The sequence below is a fragment of the Macaca fascicularis genome, chromosome X, assembly GCF_037993035.2.
Source record: "Macaca fascicularis isolate 582-1 chromosome X, T2T-MFA8v1.1".
NCBI classification, from domain to species: Eukaryota; Metazoa; Chordata; class Mammalia; order Primates; family Cercopithecidae; genus Macaca; species Macaca fascicularis.
Genome location: NC_088395.1, coordinates 43,408,335 through 43,433,012, shown reverse-complemented (window position 1 = coordinate 43,433,012; position 24,678 = coordinate 43,408,335). Strand labels below are relative to the sequence as shown.

At 38.8% G+C, this 24,678-nt stretch overlaps 1 long non-coding RNA gene across 1 annotated transcript in view; it reads left to right on the top strand.

The window, feature by feature from the left end:
* LOC135969141 (uncharacterized) overlaps positions 1-6,527 on the top strand; it is a 232,220-nt gene extending 225,693 nt beyond the window's left edge. Inside the window, exon 3 of the long non-coding RNA XR_010584205.1 lies at positions 6,467-6,527. This is a non-coding gene — a long non-coding RNA (uncharacterized lncRNA). The remainder of the gene's footprint in view (positions 1-6,466) is intronic.
* The last annotated feature ends 18,151 nt before the right edge of the window (positions 6,528-24,678 follow it).

The window sequence follows — 24,678 nt, the reverse complement described above, 5'->3', positions numbered from 1 at the left end:
TCATGTATGATTGTAAAGTGTTGGACAAAGATATCCAGGCTAACAAAGCCTAAATTTACCAAGCTGATCACCTTAGCTTAAGGCTGTTATCTGCCCAAAGAGGGTGACTTTTTCTCATTTGTACAAAGTCTTCTTAAGGGCTAGTTGCATCTCTAAAATACTATCTTCATAAATTGCAATGCTATTATCCAAATGCATTTCTCTATATTGACAATGTTGTGTGCTAAGATCCTGAAAATGCTGGTGAGATTAACCACTTGTTTTCCTACCTGGGAAGTCACCAATTGATGAACTAATAGTAGACATTCACAAGAGCCCTATTTTTGTTGGAATTTTTAATGCATGGTTATTTAAGATAACCATAATCATTAGTATTCGGGATTTTGCACAAGGTAATGCTGTAGCATTTGCATCAAAAGTAGTGTATCTGGGAATACTTTGCTCTCATTTTGTGTCTCCCTTGCCACCATGTCTAACACATTCTGTAAGATCTGCATGAAGAATCTGCACTTCACCATGTGAGGTTCAACTTATTATTAGCCTGGTGTTGTGAATGCTGAGATGGGCCGTCCAAATTTCCTCTTTAGGTCTGAGGCATTTATTTCCCAGGATTGTTGGTTCCTGCCAGTTTAGAGCTGGCAATTCCATCTCCAGGAATTGCCCTTGGCTGAACGGCTGCCCCTTTGAAGGTCATATTCTTTTCCTAGGTGCAACCAGCATTGAATGCCTGGATGATGCAGGATACAAGGCCAACCTCCTTTACACAACTTGGGACATGTCTGAAGGGCGACCCCACTTTTAAAGATTTCCACAAAACTGATGGGTCTTGGTTGCAACTCTATTATAGTTCAGTTTATCCCATACTCTGTTGGATGTGCTGTTCATAAGAACACTCCCCTAAAGCCTCCTGCACACAAATCTTTGTCTTTGAGTGTATTTCCCAAGAACTTGATCTGACTACTTGCAAAACTTCTAGAAATCCCTGCGATGGGCCAGGTTCTGTGGCTCACGCCTGTATTCCCAGCACTTTGGGAGGCTGAGGCGGGCAGATCACGAGGTCAAGAGATGGAGACCATGCTGGCCAACATGATGAAACCCCGTCTCTACTAAAAATACAAAAATTAGCTGGGCATGGTGGTACACAACTGTAGTCCCAGCTACTCGAGAGGCTGAGGCAAGAGAATCGCTTGAATCCGGGAGGCAGAGGTTGCAGCAGTGAGCCATGATTGTGCCACTGCACTCAAGGCTGGCAACAGAGCCAGACTCCATCTCAAAAAAAAAAAAAAAGAAAGAAAGAAATCCCTGAGATGAATCTTCAGGTGTGAGAGTTAGTTGCCTCTTAGTCAATAGCCATTCTCTTCTTCTTGCTTACAAACTGAACTCCAGTTTGATTAGACTGTCAACAGAGGCCTGGATTAAGAAAATATATTTTCCAGACTCCATGGCAGTCAGGGGTGCCATGTGACACAGCTCTGACCCATGTGATATAAGCAGAAGTCACTGCTTTTCAAAAGGGCTAAGTGAGCGGATATATCTCCTTCTACCCTTTAGCCTCGTTCTTCTTCCCTGAAAAGTATTTTTAATGCTAGAAAGGGACCCAACAGATTTTGAAACCTCCGCTCTAAAATCCTTCAGCTCCTGAACCAATGTCAGCTACCACTTAAATTAGGGCTTCCATATTGAGATACATAAACTGTATCTTGTTTATACCATTGTTATTGGATTTTAAAAAGCAGTCAAGCTCAATTCCTATCTAATAAAGTGGGGGTGGGGAAAGTACTTTTAGGCTTTGGATTCAGATGACATGTAAACCAAAGTTTAGTTTCTTAATCAGAGTTAGATGATCTGGTCTTGAGTTGTGGTTTATTGACCTTCAGTGAGTCCCTTACACACATTCAGCCTCAGCTCCCTTATTTGTAAAATGGGGAGAACATTACCTATGACACTATTCTTAATGAGGATGAAATGAGAGAATAACTATAAAAGTGTCTAGTACAATGCCTGGCATAAGTACTCTGTTACTATTAGTTCACTTTTTTTTTTTTTCACTTATCCGACAGTTCCTTGCAGCTACCAAGTTTATCATTACACATTAGCTATCAGATACCCTATGGACATACTAGGACTGAGCAATTCTGATAGGGTCCTCTCTCAGCCTATCAACAGCCACCTAGGATTGGGATCGGCTCTTACTGACCTGTCCTTTCATGAAGCCATGATACACCGTATGATGCAACAAAATAGAAAGAGAATGAGAAGGTGTTGTTGTTTGGTTCCCTGGGAATGTGACTAAGAGACAAAGTTGAGCATGCAAGGGTATTCATTCAGGAGCATCCTCAGATTCAAACCCCGTGGAAGGTGGGGGAAGGAGGCAAGATTGGGCAGAGGGAGAAGTCAAGCTGTGATACAGGTTCAGCGACAGCCTATATTGATCCTGTGGAAAGTGCTAAAGCAAGGAAGGTGCTGCAGAAATTTTCTCAAATTGGGCTGAAGTGGCCATGACTTTATACTCCCACATGGATCAGACATTGGGTGTAGGCTACCCAGAGAAAGGGCATGTCATTGCACAGCTGCTGTCTGCAGCTGAGGCCGACCCTGAAAAGGCTGACAGCTGGAGGCTGTCTGTCTAGAGTAGTCTCAACAGCTAAGGCAGCTCCTCCTTCCTTGACGAGGGATCTTCCTTGAAGAGGCTCATCCCGGCGTCCACTACAGATGGGAAGCAGAAACAAAGTAAGAGGAAACTACAGTGCTGAAACTTGAGCATAAACTAACAAAATATTTTCTGACTTACTATAGACTAATGCAGTCCTAGTTCCTGGCAAGAGGAATTTTTAATACTGTCCTTTGGGAAAAAAAACTCTGGAAATTGCTTTACACCATCGTTTTCTCATCTTCAAAAACAGTTTTGGCCTTGTTTCCTTGAAATGGAAGAACTGCATTGTGCTAATGGCATCAGAGGTAAAAGATTTGGGATACTATATTTAAAAAGTCTCACTCTTTTGAATGAACTGTACTGTCAGCTCAGTCAAAATTAATTTTTGCTTTTATTAGTCTAAAATTTGTCCACAAATAACCAATACATATCGTGCTTAATCACTGAAAAAGCAATTTACATACATTATCTCATAATCCATACAACTGTGTTGGAAGATTGGACTTGTCACCTTTATTTCTTTTATTTCCTGTGACTCTATAGAAATCTTTACCAAATTCTTCAGCTACTTAGAGCAAAAATAAAAGTAAGCAAGCAAAACACAAAAGAGGGGGGAGATTTATGTTTCAAAATGTATATAGATGATTTCATAATTTTTTAAAATGGCATTTCTGACATTTTCAAAGCTTTCCTTTTCTGAGACATTGCTGAGGCTTATTAGGATGTAAAAGGAAGATTAGAGAAGTAACTATCTCCACCTTACCCTCTACCTTACTGTCCCTAAACACCATTTATGACTTATGCTCTTATTTAATCCTTACAACTACATTAGAGTGTGTGTTTGTGTATGTGTGTATATGTATATAATTTTTTCCGGAGGAGAAAATTGCATTTCAGGCACAGGTAACTTTTCCAAGGTCATTAAATGATAGAATATATAGACTTCAACTTAAGTGTTTGTATTCTAAGTCCAACCTTTTCTGCTCTTTTCTCTTACTCAGAATCTGTTTTCAGACATCATTAGGTACATCACTACATAATTAATGCCCTCTACGGTAGATAATCCAGCAAATACGTTCCAGAATTCTAAGGTATAAAATTGTTTATCCTCTTGAAACCAAACAACACACACCTACTTGATCCTTACCATAGATGTTGATTTGTGAATGTAAAGGCTAAAATGAGACAAGTGTTTGTTAATTAAGCTTCCATTGTTGAGAACAGGCTTTGAGTTGTTGCTAAAAATATTGTTTGTTAACAGCTCTTCTCTTTCTCTGATTCTCTATCACTGTCTCTCCCTCTCTGCCTCTATTTCTTTCTATATCTCTGTCTCTCTCTGACTCTCCAACCTGTCTGTGTATGTTTCTTTCCTTTTCTCTCTCTCTCTTTCCCTTTTATCTGTGTGGGTATATGTCTCTTTCTGTCTCTGCCTTGGTTTCTATCTCTTGTGTGCCTGTCTTGCTATTTTTTTCATGGTACCATACTAAGGCTTACTGGGAATTATTTTGCTTCTTGAGAGACCTTCAGGTTTTCTAAATTATTTTGTTAAACGTTTTCTCATAATAACAATAAGCAGAAGACAATTCATCAAACAGAAGAGGTGAATGTTTAATGATAAATCCCTGTATACTACGTTTTGTAAAGCCCATTATGTTTTCAAAGGTTTTGATGATCATTAGTTAATTCCTGCTGCATTTCTGTCAGATGGGCTTCTGCCTTAACCCTCCCAAAAGAAGACTTTAGTATGACCGAGGCCTCCTAACCTCCAGTCTGCACTGGCATGGGCCTGCCAACTTTACTTACTCCTGTGCTTTGGAGCGGAGGTCAGCAAACCGTAGCCCACGGACCACATCTCACCTGCCGCTTGTTTTTGTATGAGTTAAGAGTGAAGAATGGTGTTTACATTTTTAAAGAATTAGAGAAAAAGAAAACTAATATGTAGCACAGACCACATGTGACCTAAAAAGCTGCTGACTCTTGCTTTATAGAATGTTGTATGGGAGTAGCCACAGCCATGATTTCTCTGGGACATTAGAAGGATATTATAACAACTTTTCCCACGTTTTCTGAGGTCAGGTTACCAAGAAGCAGAGCGTGAGGGAGGCATGATTTTGCAAGTGGGTTAGTGGGGAAGTGTTACCAGGTGAAACATCTAATGGAGTAAGGAAATCAGGAAAGGGCAGGAGAAGAAGCTAGGCAAAGATGTGGGTTTGGCTGAAATCTAGACTCAGCTGAATCTCACAGGGAGCTGTGCAGCATTAAGAATACCATGGAGATGTCTCACCCTGAGGCAAGGAGACTGGATTTTAATACCCCAATTATCAGTCGGTCATTAGTAACAAGCCAACTCCCAGAAAAGGAGTCAATGTAACGTCCTAGTCCTCTCTGTACAAGGCAGTCTCTGTTGACCTAGTATAATTCTTCAAAGATGGGTGAACGATGACCTGTTAGCAGGTAGCACTCATAGCAGCTGGAGAATGGACACAATAGCCTGGTGAAGGGGATCTGGGTACAGAATTGACAGCAGCTACTATACAGATGATAAAGGGGATGTGGAGGCTCCTCTAACCTTTTACCCCCGGTTAGCAGGTTGGAGTCTGTCCTGCACCACATGGAGGTCTTGACTCTGAGTGGCTATCTGGATGGGCACCAACATTCTGTTTATGGATACACAGCCATGACAAAGAGGGGAGTGTCAGCCTTATGAACATCAGAGAAGCCCAATCTTCCTTCTAGATTAGAGGATGAAGAGTGATGGAATGTCTCAGTTTGATAGGCTTTTAGGATCGTTGTATCCAATAACCTTGCTTTAAACGGGAAGAGTGATTTCATAGGGTCCCATAACTGGCAAGCAATTAATTGAGTTAGAAACTACATCCCTGTTTTCTAACTTAGATTATAAGGTGGTTTTCACCATTCCGTGAGGCATCTCTGGACTGAATACCTAATATCACAGCATAGCTAGTGTTTCTATGTTTAAGAAAAAGTGGGAAAAATTATTAGTTAATTTTCTCCGCTATCTGATTCATTAACCACTATTCCTATGACATGAGAAGTTATTCCCTAAGTTGTGACTAGTATTTTTTAAACATTTTTTTTCATTTTAAAGCAGTTTTAAATTTACAGAATTATTTTGAAGATAGTACAGAGAGTTCCCGTATGTATACTCCACATTGTTTTTCCTATTAACAGCTGGCATTAGTATGGTATTAAATATGTATTACTATAAATATTTCTATTGTAAAAATCTGGGTCTATACTAAGCTTAAATTAGATTCATACTGATGTCTCTAACTCTAAGCCATTACCATGTAGATCATTCTAGGGTCTTACCTTTGCTTACCTGTAACCTCCCACTCCAACAGTGAGATTTGTCTCCCACTATCCACTATCCATTTAGTTATTCGATTCCAGTATACATATATATTTAGAATTGTTAACCCACACCCCCATTGGAAACAACTTTATCAGCTACAGCACAGTTGTTAAATACAGGTCTTTTTGCTCTTTTGTGTTTTAAACTCCACTTATTCCCAAGGTAACTTAGGTTAACACCTCTTCACCCACCCTCTTCAGTGAAGTTGTTTCAAACATTTGTAATGCATTTAGATTCTTTTGTCACATTCTATTTTCCATCCTGCAATCTCCTGACCTCTTCAATAATTAACAAAAAATGTATCTATTATGGTTTACTCTGTGCTATAAAGTTCTACAAGTTTTGACAAATGCTCATTGTTTTATTTTCACCATTACAATATCAAATACTCTGGAAAGGGAAAAATTATAGAGACAGTAAAAACATCTGTTTTCCAGGGACTTGGGAGGAGGCATGTGAGGACTGAATAGGAGAAGCACAGTGTTCTTCTAAAACGAGTGAGTTGTTTTTTCTGTTTCTATTTTCTGGAGGAGATTGTGAAAAATTGGTGTCATTTCTTTCTTAAATGTTTGGTACATTTGAACAGTGAAATCATCTGGGCCTGGTGCTTTTACAAAAACCTATTAATTATTAATTCAACTTATTTAATAGAAATAGAACTATTCAGGTTAACTATTTCTCCTTTTATGAATTTTAGTGGTTTGTATCTTTCAAAAAATTAGTGTATTTCATGTAGTTATCAAACTTACATGCATAGAATTGTTCTTAGTATTCCTTTATTATCCTTTTAATAATGAACATGTGATCAGTAGTGATGAACCTCTTTCATATTAGTAATTTTGGTCTTCTCTCTCTTTTTCTTTCTTCCTTCTCTCTCTCTCTCTCCCTCCTTCCCTCCCTCCCTCCTCTCCCTCTCCCCTTGTCTCCCTCCCCCATCTCTGTTAACTAGAGGTTTATCAATTTTATTTTTTCTAAGACCCAGCTTTTGCTTTCGCTATTTTCCTGGTTTTAATTTCACAGATTTCTACTCTAATTTTTATTATTTTTTCTACTGCTTGTTTTAGGCTTAAATTGCTATTTTTTATCTACTGTTACCAAGGTTTAACCTTAGTTTACTGATTTTAAATTTTTTTCTAACATATGCATTTAATGTTATAAAGTTCTCTGTAAGCTCTGCTTTCATCACATCTCACATATTTGGGTAAGTTATATTTTCATTTTTATTTAATTCAAAATGTTTTTATATTATCCTGAGACTTCTTTGACCCATCTGTTATTACAAATGTGTTGCTTCATCTCCAAATATTTTGGGATTTTCCAGGTATCTTTCTCTTATTGATTTCCATTTTAAATTCTACTGTGGTCTGAGAACATACTTTGTACAATTTTTATTCTTTTAAATTTGTTAAGGTATATCTTATAGTCCAGAATGTGGTATGTCTTGGTGAATGTTCCATGAAAACTTGAGAAGAATGTATATTCTGCTGGTGTTGGATGAAGTATTCTATTAATGTCAATTAGGTTAAGTTAATTGATAGTGGTGTTCAAGTCAACTATACATTAATTGATTTTCTGTTTGACCTATCACTTACTGACAGGGCTGTTGAAGTCTCCAACTATAATACTAAATTGTCTATTTCTCCTTTCACTTTAATCAGTTTGGGTCTCATGTATTTTGGCATTCATTCGTGGGTCTCATGTATTTTAGGTTCATATGTGTTTAGGATTATTGTCTCTTTTTAAAGAATTGACCCATTTTGTATTATGTAGCACTGCTCTGTATTCCTGTTTTCTTGTTCTGAACTTTACTTTATCTGAAATTAATATTGCTACTCTAGCTTTTGTTTGATTAGTATCAGCATAATATATTTTCTCCATCTCTTTGCTTTTAAACTGAGACTTAATATTTTTCTTTTTTTTTTTTTTCCTCAAGACAGAGTCTCACTCTGTCACCCAGGCTGGAGTACAGTGGCATGACCTAGGCTCACTGCAGCCTCCACCTCCCAGATTCAAGAGATTCTCCTGCCTCAGTCTCCCAAGTAGCTGGGATGATAGGCACCTGCCACCATGCCTGGCTAATTTTTGTATTTCTAGTAGAGATGGGGTTTCACCGTGTTGGCCAGGCTGGTCTTGAACTCCTGATCTCAGATGATCTGCCCGCCTCGGCCTCCCAAAGCTCTGGGATTATAGCCATCAGCAACCGTGCCCGGTGCTGAGTCTTAATATTTAAAGTATATTTCTCATAGACAATATATAGTTAGGCCTTGTTTTTATATACACTCCAAAAATATATCTTGTAAATGGTGTATTTAGACTATCCACATTTAATGTAGTTACATACTTTGCTTAATATCTCATATTTATAATAACTGTTTTGTAGTCATTGCCTGAGAATTCAGTTTTTGCTTTTTCTCGTTTTATTTGAGCATTTTATATGCTTCCATTTTATTTCCTCTCTTAAAATATCAATCATACTTTAAAAAATTAGTGGCTACCCTATAGTTGCAATGTATATTTTCAATTCAAGTCCACCCTCATGTAACACTGTGCTGCCTCATATATAGTGCGGCTACCTTATAACAGTATTCCCAGTTCCTCACTCCTATCCCTTATGATGTACTGTCTTTCATTTTATATATCTATACATTACAATCACCATATGTGTTGTTATAATTACTTTAAGCAAACAGTGGTATTTTATTTTATTTTATTTTATTTTATTTTTTTTTTTTGAGACGGAGTCTCGCTCTGTCACCCAGGCTGGAGTGCAGTGGCCGGATCTCAGCTCACTGCAAGCTCCGCCTCCCGGGTTCACGCCATTCTCCTGCCTCAGCCTCCCGAGTAGCTGGGACTACAGGCGCCTGCCACCTCGCCCGGCTAAGTTTTTGTATTTTTAGTAGAGACGGGGTTTCACTGTGTTAGCCAGGATGGTCTCGATCTCCTGACCTCGTGATCCGCCCGTCTCGGCCTCCCAAAGTGCTGGGATTACAGGCTTGAGCCACCGCGCCCGGCCCAGTGGTATTTTAATTCAATTAATCAATAAGTAAAATAAAATATTTTATTTTGCCTTTGTTTCTCCTCCTGTGCACTTCCTTTCTTCATGTAAATCCAAGTTTATGACCTTTATACTTTTCCTTCTGCCTGAAGAAAATCTTTTCATTTTTCTTGCAGGACTGGTTTGCTGCTGATGAATTCCCTCAATTTCTGTTTTTCAGAGAAAGTCCTTATTTCTTCTTTACTTGTAAAGTCAAGATAGAGATAGAAGTAAAGTGGAGATAGAATTCTAGTTTGATTTTTTTCTTTTAGTATTTTAAATATTTCATTTCATTCTTTTATTTTGCATGGTGGCTGACAAGACGTCCACTGCTACTTATGTTCTTATTCCTCTGTAGATAAGTTTTTCTCCCTTTGTATTCCTTCAACGTTTTCTTTGTCATTGGTTTTCTGCAATTTGAATATGATACTCTTAGGTGTAAATTTTTCTTTTATTTATTCTATTTGGTGTTTTCTGAGCTCCGTAGATCTGTGTTTTGATGCCTGCAATTTAATTTTGGAAGTTCTTGGCCATTATTACTTCAAACCTTTTGTTGGCTCCGTTCTCTTTTTTCTCCTACTAGCACTAAATTTTTTTTTTTTTTTTTTTTTTTGAGACGGAGTCTTGCTCTGTCGCCCAGCCCAGGCTGGAGTGCAGTGGCCCGATCTCGGCTCACTGCAAGCTCCGCCTTCCGGGTTCACGCCATTCTCCTGCCTCAGCCTCCCAAGTAGCTGGGACTACAGGTGCCCACAACCGCGCCCGGCTAATTTTTTTTTGTATTTTTAGTAGAGACGGGGTTTCACCGTGGTCTCGATCTCCTGACCTTGTGATCCGCCCGCCTCGGCCTCCCAAAGTGCTGGGATTACAGGCGTGAGCCACCGCGCCCGGCCTAGCACTAAATATTATAATTAGGCATATGTTACACCTCTTAATATCATTTTTTTCTAATTCTTTGTTTTCTTTTGCATTTTAATTTGGAAACTTTCTTTTGACCTATTTTCAAGATCACTGGATCACTGGTTCTTTTCTCAGCTATGTTGAGCCCAACAAAGGCACTCTTCATTTCTGTTACAGTATTTTTTTATTTCTAGTATTTCCTTTTGATTCTTTTTGATTCTTTTTTAAAGAATCCATCTCTCTGCTTACACTACCCATCTGTTCTTGCATGTTGCCTACTTTTTCTGTTAGAGCCTTTATTGCATTAATCATTGGTTTTTAATTTTCCTGTCTGATAATGCAAACATCTGTGTCATAATCTCCGTCTGTTTTTGATACTTGTTTTATCTCTTTAGACTGTTTTTCTCTTGTCTTTTGCCTTATAAGTTTTAGTTGAAAGCTGTACATGTTGTTTCAGCTAATAGGAACTGAGGATTTATGTTAATCTGGCCAGGAATTGGACTTTGTTTAATATTTGCTGTAGCTCTAAGTGGGAACACTGTGTTCTAAATTCCTCTAATGTCATTTTTGTTTCCCCTCTTAACCTTGGGCTTCCCTAAGTATTCCCTCTCAGAGACTGCGTCTTACAGCTCTTAGCTATTATCCACTCTTATTGTACTGTTGGTATGGTGGTAAGATGTAGGGGAGGGGAATATTCAATAATATTCTGATTAAATATCAGTCTTTTAGCGGGAATTTGTCTCTGACTTGTGGTCTTTGCCTGTATTTCTCCTTCTATTGCTTCCCAGTGCCTTAAGTGAGACAGGAGGTCTAGAAAGGACTACAGTCAAAGGAATGACTTTTTCCCAAAATTCAGCGACACAGCTCCAGTAAAGTCTTTCCTCATGTAGAGTAGACCTTTCTCATGGAGAAAACTGGACAGAAATCATAGTGGTCACTCTTCTCTTACCCCTGCCAAAGCCACAAGACAATCTTTTAGATCTTCATTACGATGAGCTGGTGGCATTTTTGGAAATAAAACTCATGAAAGTATGGGAGTACTTTCATGTATACTGCAGAATACTGCAGCCCACAGTATTTTTTATTTTTACTCTAGTCCAGACTCAGCCTTCAGCAACTAATCAAATTACCATTAAGTGTTACTACCAGTTTATGGTTCCAGCAGCTTTTGCTTCAGGTAGATTTCAGTTATATCCCTCTGGTTCACCTGTGTCTCCAGATTTCAGGGTGGCTGTTTGCCCTTTTAAGAAAAGTTGTTCATTTTCAGTTTGTCTCGGTTTTTTTTTTTTGTTTGTTTGTTTTTTGTTTTTTGTTTTTTTTTTTGTTTTGTTTTGATGGAGTCTCACTCTGTCGCCCAGGCCGGAGTGCAGTGGTGTGATCTCAGCTCACTGTAACCTCCGCTTTCTGAGTTCAAGCAATTTTCCTGTCTCAGCCTCCCGAATAGCTGGGATTACAGGCACGTGCCACCACATCGGGCTAATTTTTTATATTTTTAGTCGAGATGGGGTTTCACCATATTGGCCAGGCTGGTCTTGAACTCCTGACCTCGTGATCCACCAACTTCGGCCTCCCAAAGTGCTAGGATTACAGGCGTGAGCCACCACGCCCGGCCCTGGTCTAGCTGTTTCTTATCGTAAAGACTGGGGTGATTTTATCCAAGCTTTTTATATGATAGAGCAGAAACTACAAGCTCTACTAATCTTTTAAAAATCAGCCTCTTCTTGCTTTCTCCTTTCTCCCCAGTTAGCATGAAAATCCTCTCCTCTTTTTTTTACAACCTCGTTCACAGGGCTTTCTTAGCAGAGCTGTTTGCCTCTGGGAACGGTCTTCTTTACATTATGGCCATCTGCCTCTTGGAATGCACAGTGTAAATGGATGGTCAAGTACAACCTTACTCTGTACCTAGAAATCCTGCTACTTCTCAAAACTAGTTCCTACAATGAAATCTTCTTCATCATGCCTTTGTGAAATATTCATATGTACTTTCTCACAGAGGTTTCACTATGTTTTCTTACATTTTTCTTTTTTTGCGGGGTTGGGAGGATCCTTTAGGATATCAGACAAGTTGTGTGAATCCTAACTGAGAACCTAATTTAAATTTTTTTTTCATGGGGGCCTGAAGCCCATAAAAAGTAAGGATTAGGTAGTGGGGTAGCTGAGCATCTGTCTTAAATGTTTCTAATAGTCAGGATATCATGGCCTGCACTGGTCACAGCAAATGACAAATAATTGTGTCAACTTTTTACATAACCCGAAGTCTGGTGGGAGCCAGTCCAGAGTTGAGCAGGCCACGACTGAGCAACATCTCAAAGACACAGTTAAAAAAAAAAAAAAATACCTTTTCTGGGCCAGGTGCGGTGGCTCACGCCTATAATCCCAGCACTTTTGGAGGCTGAGGCGGGCGGATCACCTGAGGTCAGGAGTTCAAGACCAGCCTGACCAACATGGTGAAACCCCATCTCTACTAAAAATACAAAAAAATTAGCTGGTTGTGGTGGCTCGTGTCTGTAGACCCAACTACTTGGGAGGCTGAGGCAGGAGAATCGCTTGAACCTGGGAGGCAGAGGTTGCAGTGAGCCAAGATTGCGGCACTGCACTCCAGCCTGGAGGACAGAGTGAGACTCCATCTCCCAAAAAAGCAATTTAAAAAAAGATAAAATACCTTTCTACTTTGTCATACCGAATGTGTTAGATTTTTGCATCCTGGTCTCAAGATGGCTACCCCATGTACATCTATTCCTTTGATCGGGAAAGAAAAAGAAATGCCCATAAACTAGTTGTTTATATCAACTTATATCACATGGCCACCCTTAGTAGAAGAGAGACTGAGAAAATGAGTGTACAACTTTTGTAATCTCTCTAGGAACTGCACTAGGGAGAAGAGGTTGAAAATGGATGTGGGATAATGCATGGTGGCAGCCTCTATTGATGAGCTCACCCAAATTTCAGAAACCATGTACTCTTGTTTGATCCTCGCCACAACTCTCTGACAAAGAAAGAGATAAGCAGTCTGATGTAGATTGAGGGACAGGTGTTCTGACTTTGCTATTATTATTTTTCTTTATTCCCATTTTTAAGGCTCATATCACAATTCTCCTTGAAATTGGGCCACTCCACTATATTCCTAAACAAACTTTTATTTTCCTCATCATTAATTTAGTAGGTATGTGTGTCCATTTAGATCCTCTGATAAAGAGATGGTTAGATAGAGTTAGGAGTACAAGTGGTTCATTGGGAGATAATGCGTATGAGATATAATAAGATATGAAGCAGTATTGGAGAGGAAGAACCTCAGACTATGAAACAGATCTTTCAAAGTTTTGGCAAACCCATGAGGAGTTTTTGAGAAAAGATTGTCATTAGGCAATTTTTGCATTAGGCAAGAAAAACCACCTCCTAGTATCTTCACCAGGATCAGTCATGCACTGGGAGATGCCCGGGAACGGTATGAATTTGATGCAAATGCTGCAATGGATCCCAAATTTTCTACAGATAGAAGCTATGCGATAACTGTTCCTATCACAGATGAATGGCAAGGTCTTTCTTGAAGGAACATCTGGCTGGTGCACCTCTATTGCTGCCACTAAATGATTTTCTGTCATGTTAATGATCAAATTGTCCACAAGCTCTTTTTTTTTTTTTTTTTTTTGAGACGGAGTCTCGCTCTGTCACCCAGGCTGGAGTGCAGTGGCTTGATCTCAGCTCACTGCAAGCTCTGCCTCCCGGGTTCCCGCCATTCTCCTGCCTCAGCCTCCCGAGTAGCTGGGACTACAGGCGCCTGACAACACGCCTGGCTAATTTTTTTATATTTTTAGTAGAGATGGGGTTTCACTGTGTTAGCCAGGATGGTCTCGATCTCCTGAGGCCCGTCTCGGCCTCCCAAAGTGCTGGGATTACAGGCATGAGCCACTGCGCCTGGCCTCACAAGCTCTTCTTGAGTTTCTACAATGTATAAACTGATCTGCTGGGCTCTTTGATGTTTGAAAGAAGTGTGAGACACTTCCTAATGTGTTAGCTGTCTTCTATTTTTGCCCACTTCTCTACCTTGCTCTATGCTCCTGGAGCCTGATCTATATGGAATGTAGCACAGGGCTTCAGTACCTTTTGACTTTCATTTGGATATGACTACTCAGGAGCCTTGACAATAGGTTGAAAAGAGAAGAATAAAAAAGAAGTTTTCCCCTGAACTTCTCCTTTTGAGGTCACCTTAGGTCGGCTATGTCCCTTTCCCAAAGGTCACTCTTCCTCTCAAGACTCTTCTGCATAATTTTCTCTCCTTCTAGGTTCCAATAACCTCTTTCTCTTTATCACCTCATCCCTTCAGACACAGGAGTAGAAACAGCTACAACTGCCTTTAACAGTGCAGGCAGGTTTCTGTTCTGCCCCTGGTTGTTTCCCTATACCCTGCCCAAACCTTTGTTATCAGATCCTTTGTAAGTCAATACTCCTCAAATTATCTTAATTGAAGTGTGCCATCTGTTTTCAGTTGGGACCCTGACTCATGCACTTGCTTTTTAATTTTTATATGCATATGCCATTTCCACCTAATTAGCTTTACAGAAGCAACTAGAAGCAGAACCTGCAACTTACACTGGATTCTTAATAAACAAACATCTTTTATACAACATAGTTTTTTCTGTGAATACTTGTTTATTTCTCCATTTATTCATTCAATTAAACAAAGATGTATTTAGGGCCTACTCTGTGCCATGTACTAGGTTAGATACTGTACACAGGCATACTGGTCAGTCCTCAAAGAGAAGCCTAGAACATAGGCAGAGGGCTTAAAGTATAGTGAAACAACAAGAGGGCTGAGGTTGAAATATACCCAATGAACTATGAATGCCTAGAGGAGAATTTGATTATTTTTAACCTAGGAAGCCAGGAAAGGCTTTGCTAAAAAAGTGACACTTGAAATGAGTTTTGAGAGAGGTATTCACCGGGTTGACAGGGTAAAAATGTGTGATCACAGGCTCAGTTTTCACATGACTAAAGAAAGGCATGAAGGGAAGACAAAGCTTTCAGAGGCTAAGTCCAAACTACACGCCATACTAAAGAGTTTGGAAGTTTGGATGTTACTCTATAGTAACATCCAAGTTATCGAAGGGCTATTTAGAGGAATGTGAAGGGCCAGATGCACATTTCAGAGAGATGGTCTGACAATATCCTGGAGGGTCATTGGAAAAAAGTGAGACTGATCGTAAGGTCAATTTAAGCAGCTATTATAATAGATCAAGTGAGAAGGGAAAAGACCTTGAATTAAAGTAGTAGGCAATGATGATGATGATAATAAGAGATAGATGGTGACTGATTTGAAGATGTTGTCAATCGAGTCATCAGGACAATAGGAAGGTACTAGTTCACGACGAAACTATAATTCCTGAATGGCATTTGTATGCTGCGAACAGCATAAGCTGATTTTCAATTGTCTATAATAGTCTGGAAATAAATACTCTGCCCTAATGGAGACTGAACAACAATGTGTTAGTGTGTATTATTGCTTTAAAATGGGAAGAATAAGTTATCTCTGCTTCAAATCTCCCATGTAGTTGGGTAGTGAAACAATTTTTCTTTTTTAAAAAATATCCTATGGGGAAAGAAACTTTGTGGAAATAATATGTAAATAGGCTATTGCTTTGTGACTTTGCCTATTTCTATTTTCTATCACACATGATTGCGAATTTTTCTCTAGCGAGGAATAGCCTTTTCTTTTTTATTATTGGTAGCTTGGATTTTTTTTTTCCCTCTTCATTAAAACAAAGAATTATGTGGCCTGGGGAAAAGAAATGCAAAGCAATGGCACTTCCTGTGAAAAAAGACTGCGTTTAAAAGCCTCACATTTTAAATAACATTGTGTGGTAAGTTTTGATATCTACTTGAAGAGATTTTTTTTTCTGCTGATAACTTATTCATGCAGTTCCTCTGATGTTAATGATAATCATTGTGTACTTTTCAAAAAGAGAATAAAATTTGCCCTAGAAATATATTGAATTCAGTCCTTCAGAAATTCTATCATGGAAAATAGTCGTTGTGCCCCTTGTTTCCTGGTTTTTGTTGTTTTTGTCATCAAAATAAACATTCACAAGAAGCAAGTATTTTAATGTAAGAAATAAAGGTGAATCCCCAAATAGACAAAAAAGCAATTTACAAAAAAATATATATACATGAATATGAAAAGATTTTCAACTTAAGAGATGATAGCATAAATGAAAATTAAATCAATAATAAAATTAGGTTTCATCCATAAATTTTCCAATTATAACATATTAATACCCAGCTTTAACTAAAGTGGAATGAATTAAGTTGCCTCATATGTGGCTGATACAAATCAGTATAAGTTGTCACCAATTTACTGGAGGGCAAAACGGAAATCTGTATTAAGACACTTAAAAATATTTTCTGATTTTAAGCTATCAATTTCACTTCTAAAAATGTATCCTAGGAAAATTAAGACAAATTTCCACTAGGATTTAGCCAAAGTGTAATATTTGCAGTGTTATTTACAGTAGCAAAACATTTATAGTGTGTGGAGGGGCAGGGGAGAAGACTAAATATTTGACAACAGAAATTTGGATAAATCTATTTATCTAAAATATATGAGGATGTGACTGTGTGTGTATATATACATATATATATATATATATGGAATCAGGCCTGGTCCCCACAGGAGACAGGAACACAAACACAGTATACTTGAAATAGGATAATTCAAGAAGGGTTTATTTATATGCAGGAACATAGGGTTAGTAGCAGCCAAGATACCATGACTACAGGCTTGAAAGCATGAGAGAGAGGACAGAGAATGTTGGTTATCTTAAGAGGAGCAGTAAATAACTTTTAGTTGAGAAAAATAGCCAGCCCAAGGCAAGCTTTCAGGGAAAGAACCAAGAAAGTAAATACCCTGTCTCACACCTGTCCTTTCTTTGCAGTCTTCTTCTAGAGCCAAAATCAACTTATTGTGGACAGAAGTTGAGGTAGTGGTGAATGAGAAAGGGTTGGATCTGGAAGGGAGTCAAGCAGAAGTCATCTCACTGCCATCTCATACAGCCCATTCTTTTTGATTTGCAGTATCCATTCTTGCATTTTATTGGGATGAAACCTTCATTTTCCCAACAGAGGAGTGCATGAAATCCCATCAACTACTGTATCATTGCAAGATGATAAAATCTCATCATACTGTCACATAAAATATAAAACATTAATCAATGCCAGAGTTCATATAATACAATATGGGAAAAGGGATTAATTTCACAAAATGTCGATATGTTAGACCCCATTTCTATAGCTGGTCATAAGGGCTAAGTTGATTAGTATAGTTACCTTCTACCACACATTACCTGTGCCTTTATCCTTTGATGGCATGCCAGATGGATGGTAATCTTTACTGGGGGATGGTCCAAACTTTAAAGAAGTGGAGTCTTTGATGTCTGGTTTACATTGCAATGATGCAGATTTTCATGAATCAGGGCTATTGAGTGCAAGAGAGAGATACAATGTATTCTAGGAAATGCCCTAGCTCTCAAAATCGGCCTTTTTGCCTTTGTTGTGTAGCAATAACCCAGTTTCCCCCTGATAATCAGAATAAATCACCTTCTCAGTATACTGACCCCCTTCTATGTTTGTTGTTTCAATGGCATGATAAGTCCCAAATGGCAGGGACCTCACTCAGCTTTCACTAATGGGGTCGTAACTGTGTTCTTTGTTGAAAGGATTTCTCTGTTGGTCACTAGGGCATCTAAATTCAGTGAATGGAGCAAAAATACTTTCAGTGAGTATAACAGAGGGGCCATTCCTGTTTATACTCCTTAATGTCTAGACTTACACAATTATGGTAAAGAAAGCACCATATATTGAGAGTTGCAAGGCATTCTTTCCAGCTGGCACTGTAACTGAACCTTCACCAGTGTACTACACTTTACATAAAGCCAGATGCTTCTTGGTGAAAACACATAATAAGGCCAGTGAACTCTGGGAGCATTGGAAGATATTATTGTCCTTCCTTTACAGTATGTAGGAGATATATGCAATGCTGTGTGGATACCACAGCAATAGATAAAGCATTCTTTAGGTACAAAATGGTGGTGCTGGCCATGTGGTGGGCTTGGAGGCCAAATTTATAATCCTAATATGTGTTTATCACTGTGAGAATAAGACATTTTCATTCTCATGAGGGCAGTAATCCAAAGTAATCAATCTGCCGCTCAGTATATAGCTTCTATCTTTGACAATATGATACTTTGTAAATGGGTGTTTTAAAAAATAGACTTTTAATATTAGAATAATTTTAGACTTACAGAAAAGTTGCGAAGATAATACAAAGAGTACCCATTATAACCCACACCACTTTCTCTTATTATTAACATCACAAATTACTATGGTATATTTTGTCTAAATTAATGAACCAATATTGACACAGTATTATTAAAGTTCATACTTAATTCAGATTTCCTCAGTTTTTAGCTATTGTCCATTTTCTGTTCCAAGATACCATCCAGGGCCCCATTACATGAATTGTCATGTTTCTTTAGGGTTCTCTCTGTGACAGCTTCTCAGACTTTCTCTGATCACCCTAACAGTTTTGAAGAGTGCTGGCCTGGTATTTTTTTAAGTATTCCTAAATTGGAATTTGTCTGATATTTTTTGCATGACTAGACTAGGGTTGTAGGTTGTGGGGTTGTGGAGTTTTAAGAGGAAGGCCAAAAGGTAAAATGCTATTTTTATCACATCATATCCAAGAGTATGCTGTCAACATATATATATAGTATGTATATATGCTATCAACATCACTGTTGAGGTTGAACTGAATCACCTGGCTGAGGTAGTGTTTGCCAGTTTTCTCCACTGTAAAACTACTTATTTGTTTTCCTCCTTTTCATACTATAGTGCTTGGAAGAAAGTCACTATTCAGCCCATACTTATTCAACAGGGAGTTATGCTCTACCTTCTTGAGAGCAGAGTATCTGCATAAATTATTTGGAATTCTTCTTCATGGGAGATTTATCTGTTCACTCATATTTATTCATTTATTTATATCAGTATTTACTCATTAATATTTATTATATACTTTGAGTTATAATCTAATACTATTTTATATATTTTGTTGCTTAAATTGTTCCAGATTTTGCTACTGGAAGTTCTTTCAGTTGACTCCTGTGTCCCTTAGACATAATCCATCAATGTGAAGGGTTTGTTTGTTTATTTTAAGTTATTTCGTTACTTTCTAGCACATAAAGTGAACCAGTTCATTTTATATAATTTCCTGCCTCAGTCCTAGAATCATCAATTACTTCAAAGATCTCTGGTTCCTTTTACTGGAGAATGTTTATAGAAAGCCAAATCTGGGTACCATGTGTGCTCATTGCTATTGAGGGTAGTTTTGCTTCAGGACCCTAATGTTGACAGAGCAAGGAAATTTATGTTTATATACTAACCTGTGAGTGTATACAAATCTTCAATATTTTTATAAGTAGCAATTTGTATTTATAGTAAGCTACACGTGAGTTCATATTGATGTCTCTAACTCTAATCCTTTACCACATGGATCATTCTGGACTCCTTCCCTTGCATATGTGTAACCTACCACTTCAACAGTGAGAAACATGGCTCCCACCATTTACCATATACACATAAGTCCAGTATACATATTGCTATGATTTGAATGTGTGTGTTCCCCCCAAATCCATATGTTGCAACCTAAGACCCAAGGTGATAGTATTAAAAGGAAGAACCTTTAGGAGGTGATTAGGCCATGAAGACTCCACCCTCATGGATGGAATCAGCACTCTTATAAAAGGGCTTGAGGCTGTAAGTTTGGTCCCTTTTGCCCTTCTACCTTCTGCCACATAAGCATGCAGTAAAGTCTTCACTAGAAACCATATCTGTGAACAGCTTGATCTTGAAATTCCCAGCCCCCAAAACTGTGAGAAAATAAACCTCTGTTTTGTATAAATGACTCTACCCATTCTCAGGTATTTTGTTACAGCAGCACAAATGGGCTAAGATAGAAAATGGTACTGAGAAGAGGGAATGTTGCTAGAATACCTAAAAGTGTTGCTAAAACAAATACCTAAAAATATGCAAGTGGCTTTGGAACTGGGTAATGGGTAGAGGTTGGGAGAATTTTGAAGTTCATGCTAAAAAAAAAAAAAAAGCCTAGATTACCATGAATGGAACATTAACCGCAATTCTCGTGAAGGCTCAGAAGTAGAGAGCTGTACAGACAGCCTAAATCTTAGAGCTATCTAAGTGGTCATGAATAGCACATTGGTAGGAATATGGATGGTAAAGGCTAAGCTGATGAGGTTTTAGATGAAAATGAGGAACAAGATATTGGAAACTGAAAGACCATCCTTGTTACAAAGTGGCAATGATCTTGGCTGAATTTTCTTTAATGCCCTAATACTTTGTGAAAGGCAGAACTTGTGAACAATGAACTAGACTATTTGGTGCAAGAAACATCTAAGCAAAGAGTTCATAGTGTTGCATGGCTTCTCTCGATTGCTTATAGTAAAATGCAAGAATAAAGAAATGATTTAAAGATAGAATTTATAATTAAAAGAAAACCAGGTAAATATTTAGAAAATTTCCAACCCGGCCAAATTATGAAGAATAAAAAAGCATGTTTAGAAGAGAATATCAAGGATGTGACTAATTGACTATTTGATACGGAGATTAGTATGGATAGAAGGAAGCCAGATGCTATTCATCAGGACAATGGAAGAATGAACCCAAAGGCATTTCTGAGATTTTTGTGGCTTCCCCACTTACTACAGTTACAGAATGCCAGGGCCTCTAGAGCAGAACAGTTCCAAAAGAGGGGCTCAGAGCTCCCATGGAAACTTGAGAGACTTGTTGCCCTGGGCTGCCTCCAGTCTCTGCTTCTCACATTCTGATGCAGCACTCTTTGGCCACCCCAGCTGTAGCTCAAGTGGGTTCAGGTGCAGCTCAGACCATCACTCCAAAAGGTACAGACTATAAACCTCGATGGCATCCAAATAGTGCCAATTCTGCAAGCGCACAGAGTACATGGGCTGTGGAGGTATGGCTACCTCCACCTAGATTTCAAAGGATGCTTCTGGGAATCTCGAAGCCCAGGCAGTGGATTGCTATAGGGGCAGGGCTGCCACAGAGAGCTGCCATTAGAACAATGCTTTGTGGAGCTAAGAGATCAGAACCACAGTTGAGAGTCCCAACTAGGGCAATGCTTAGCAGATCCATAGAGGTGGGGCTGCCCCTGAGCATGCAGACATCTAGAGCCATCAGTGTGCTGAAGCTTCAGCCTAGGAGAGCTACAGTTACCTGCTCCAAACTATGAGAACTGTGGCATGGGCTGTATCCAGCAAAGCCTCCCAGGGAAGCTTGGAAACTGAACCCCCACTCCAGTGTTTCCAGAATGTGGGCAAGGAGTCAAGATTATTTTTAAGCTTCAAAATTTAATGTCATTTGCTCTGTTGGGTTTAGATCTTACTTAGAATCTGTTATTCTTGTGTTCTTGCCTATTTCTCCCTTTTGGATTAGAAATGTCTACCCTATGCCTGTCTGATTTTTGTATTTTGCAAACACATAGCTTGTTTGATTTCACAGGTTCGCAGCTGGAGATTAGTTTGCCTCAGAATGAATCATATCTTGAATCTCACCAATATCTAATTTAGATGAGACTTACACTTTAAAGTTGGTGCTGGAATGAATTAAGATTCTTGGGGCTATTGTGATGGAATGAATGTATTTTGAATGTATGTTAGGAGGATGTGAATTTTGGGGGGAACAGGGGTGAAACGTTATGGTTTGAATGTATGTGTCCTCTCAAAATGCACATATTGAAACCTAAGACTCATGTGATAGTATTATGAGGTGGGGTTTTTAGGAGGTAACTGAGCCATGAGGACTCCACCTTCATGGATGGGATTAGCACCCTTATAAAAGGTCTTGAGGTCATGAATTCAGCCTCTTTTGCCATTCTGCCTTTCTGCCATGTAAGGATGCAATAAGAAGGCCTTCACCAGACACCAAACCTGTCAGCACCTTGATCTTTGATTTTCCAGCCTCCAGAACTGTCAGAAAATAAATCTCTGTTCTTTATAATTTTTTTAGTCTCAGGTATTTTGTTATGGCAGCACAAATAAATTAAGATAGAAATATGGCAGTATAGAAACTATTAGCTCATATCCCCATGTGTAACAAGTTTATTAACTAGAACACAGTGCTTGTGTACTTTTTTTTCCTTTTGTCTTACAGAATCCACTCATTCCCAAAGTGTTTTAGGTCAGCACTTTTTCCTCCCACCCAGTTCAGTGAGGTTCTTTTATATATTTGCGATATAGTTAGATTCTGTATTTTATTCTGGGATTCCCTGGTCTCCTACATAATTTTATTAAATAATTTGTATATGTTACTCTTTGTGCTTTAAAGTTCTAAGTTTCTTGACAAATGCATAATGTCATACAGCCACTATTATAGTATCATACAAAATACTTTCACTACCCTGAAAATCCTCTATGTTCTACCCATTCCTATCTCCCTCTTCCTTACCCCATGAAACCACTAATATTTTTACTGTCTCCATAGTTTTTATTTTTCCAGGATGTCATATAATTTAAATTATGCAGTATTCTGATGGTTAATTTTATGTGTCAACTGGACTGAGCTAATGGATGTCCAAATAGCTAGTAAAATATTTCTAGATGTGTCTGTGTCTAGTAGAGCTTAACATTTCAGTTGGTAGACTGAGTAAAGAAGATTGCCATCACCAATGTGGGTAGGCATCATCTAATCTATTAAGAACCCAAACAGAACAAAGAGCAAAGGAAGAGTGAGTTTGCTGCCTCTTCTTGAACCGGAACATCCATTGTCTTTTTTCTCCCTCTGTGGGAAATTGGAACTCCTGATTCTCAGTTCTTCAAACTCCAAGACTTAAACCAGTGCTACTCCCTGCAACCCCAACTCAGACTGTGAGTTACATCACTGGCTCCCTAAATTCTCAGGCCTTCTAACTGAAACTGAATTACACCACTGGGTTTTCTGGTTCTCCAGCTTGCAGATGTCAGTTCATGGGAATTCTTGGCCTCCATAACCACATGAGCTAACTTGCTAATTCCCACAATAATCTCTCTCTCTCTCTCCCTCTCCCTCGCCTCCTTCTCCCTCTCTCTTTCTCCCTCCCACCACCCCCCCCAGTTGGTTCTGTTTCTCTGAAGAATCCTGGCTAATACAAATTTGGGTACTGACAGTGATTTTAGAGGAAGATAATTTTAAAGATGAGTTTTCTGAATTGATTCTGGGGTTTCTGGAATTGACTCTCTAATCTGACTAGATTTAAAGATGCTTATGAGTCTTTTTCCAGTAGTAAAAAGATCACTGATAGTTCATGGCATGACTTGTTTATAAAGATATACAAAATATCTGTATTAGATACTCCTAGTTAACCACTTATGTAAAGCAAGGTGTTAAATGACTCTGTGTATGATAGTCTTGAACATATTTGGAAAAATAAGGAATATAATGGTATTGGTTGGTGCACCTAATGTTGTTAGACAAAGTGGTGAAATAAAAGAATGAACTCAGGGATTAAAATTCCCACCTCAAGCACTACATAAATTACTTAAGAGCTTCTAGGTATGCCCCAAGGGAGAACCTGATCTCCTGTAGCTGCAGGGCTGAAATTGCTGGAAATAAAATGCAGGACTTCTTCCTGAGATTGGCTGAATTACAATGCAAATTTAACTCCCGTCTAGCAGGATATCTACTGTTAAAGTGAGGGCATTGATTGGTAAAGAATGGGATCCTGTAAGTTGGGATGAGGATGTGTGAGAAGACCCTGGTAAAGCTAAGGACTTTGAGCCCCTAAATTCTGATGAGGCTTCTTTGCCAGTAGAAGAGCTTTCTCCAGATTCAATGGAAGCAGCCTCCCAATCCCCAGTGGAATTGTCCTCCCAATTCACAGTAGTGTTGGCCTTTTCATCTCTGTCTCAGTAGATTAACCCTTCATTGCCTTAGGAAATTTTAATGGCCTCCACTGAGGCAGTTCCCATGCAAGACAATTCAGATTCTCTTCATGACTTACCTCCATCACCCCTCTTTGTGTTTAGACCTATAACTAGATTCAAGTTACAGAAGACTTTTAAGGTCAAAGTGTGACCCATGAGGAGATGCACTGTATTCCAAAACAACTTCTTGATTTCTCTAATTTATACAAGTAGAAATCCAGGGAATATGTGTGGGAAAGGATATTCAGGATATAGGATAATGCTGGAAGGAACATAATGTTAGATCAGGCTGAATTTATTGATATGGGCTCTATAATCAGGAATTCTGCATTTAATGTTACAGATTGGGGAGTTAGAAAGGACTTTAATTATTTGGTTAGTTGGCTAAACCAAAAGATGGCTCACCACAAGTGAATTAGAAATGCCCAATCTTGGCCGGGTGCAGTGGCTCACGCCTGTAATCTCAGCACTTTGGGAGGCCAAGGCAAGTGAATCACCTGAGGTCAGGAGTTCGAGACTAGCTTGACCAACACGGAGAAACCCCGTTCTCTACTAAAAATAGACACAAAAAATTAACAGGGCATGGTGGCACATGCCTGTAATCCCAGCTACTCAGCAGGTTGAGGCAGGAGAATCGCTTGAACCCGGGAGGCGGAGGTTGCGATGAGCCGAGGTCGTGCCATTGCACTCCAGCCTGGGCAACAAGAGCGAAACTCTGTCTCAAAAAAAAAAAAAA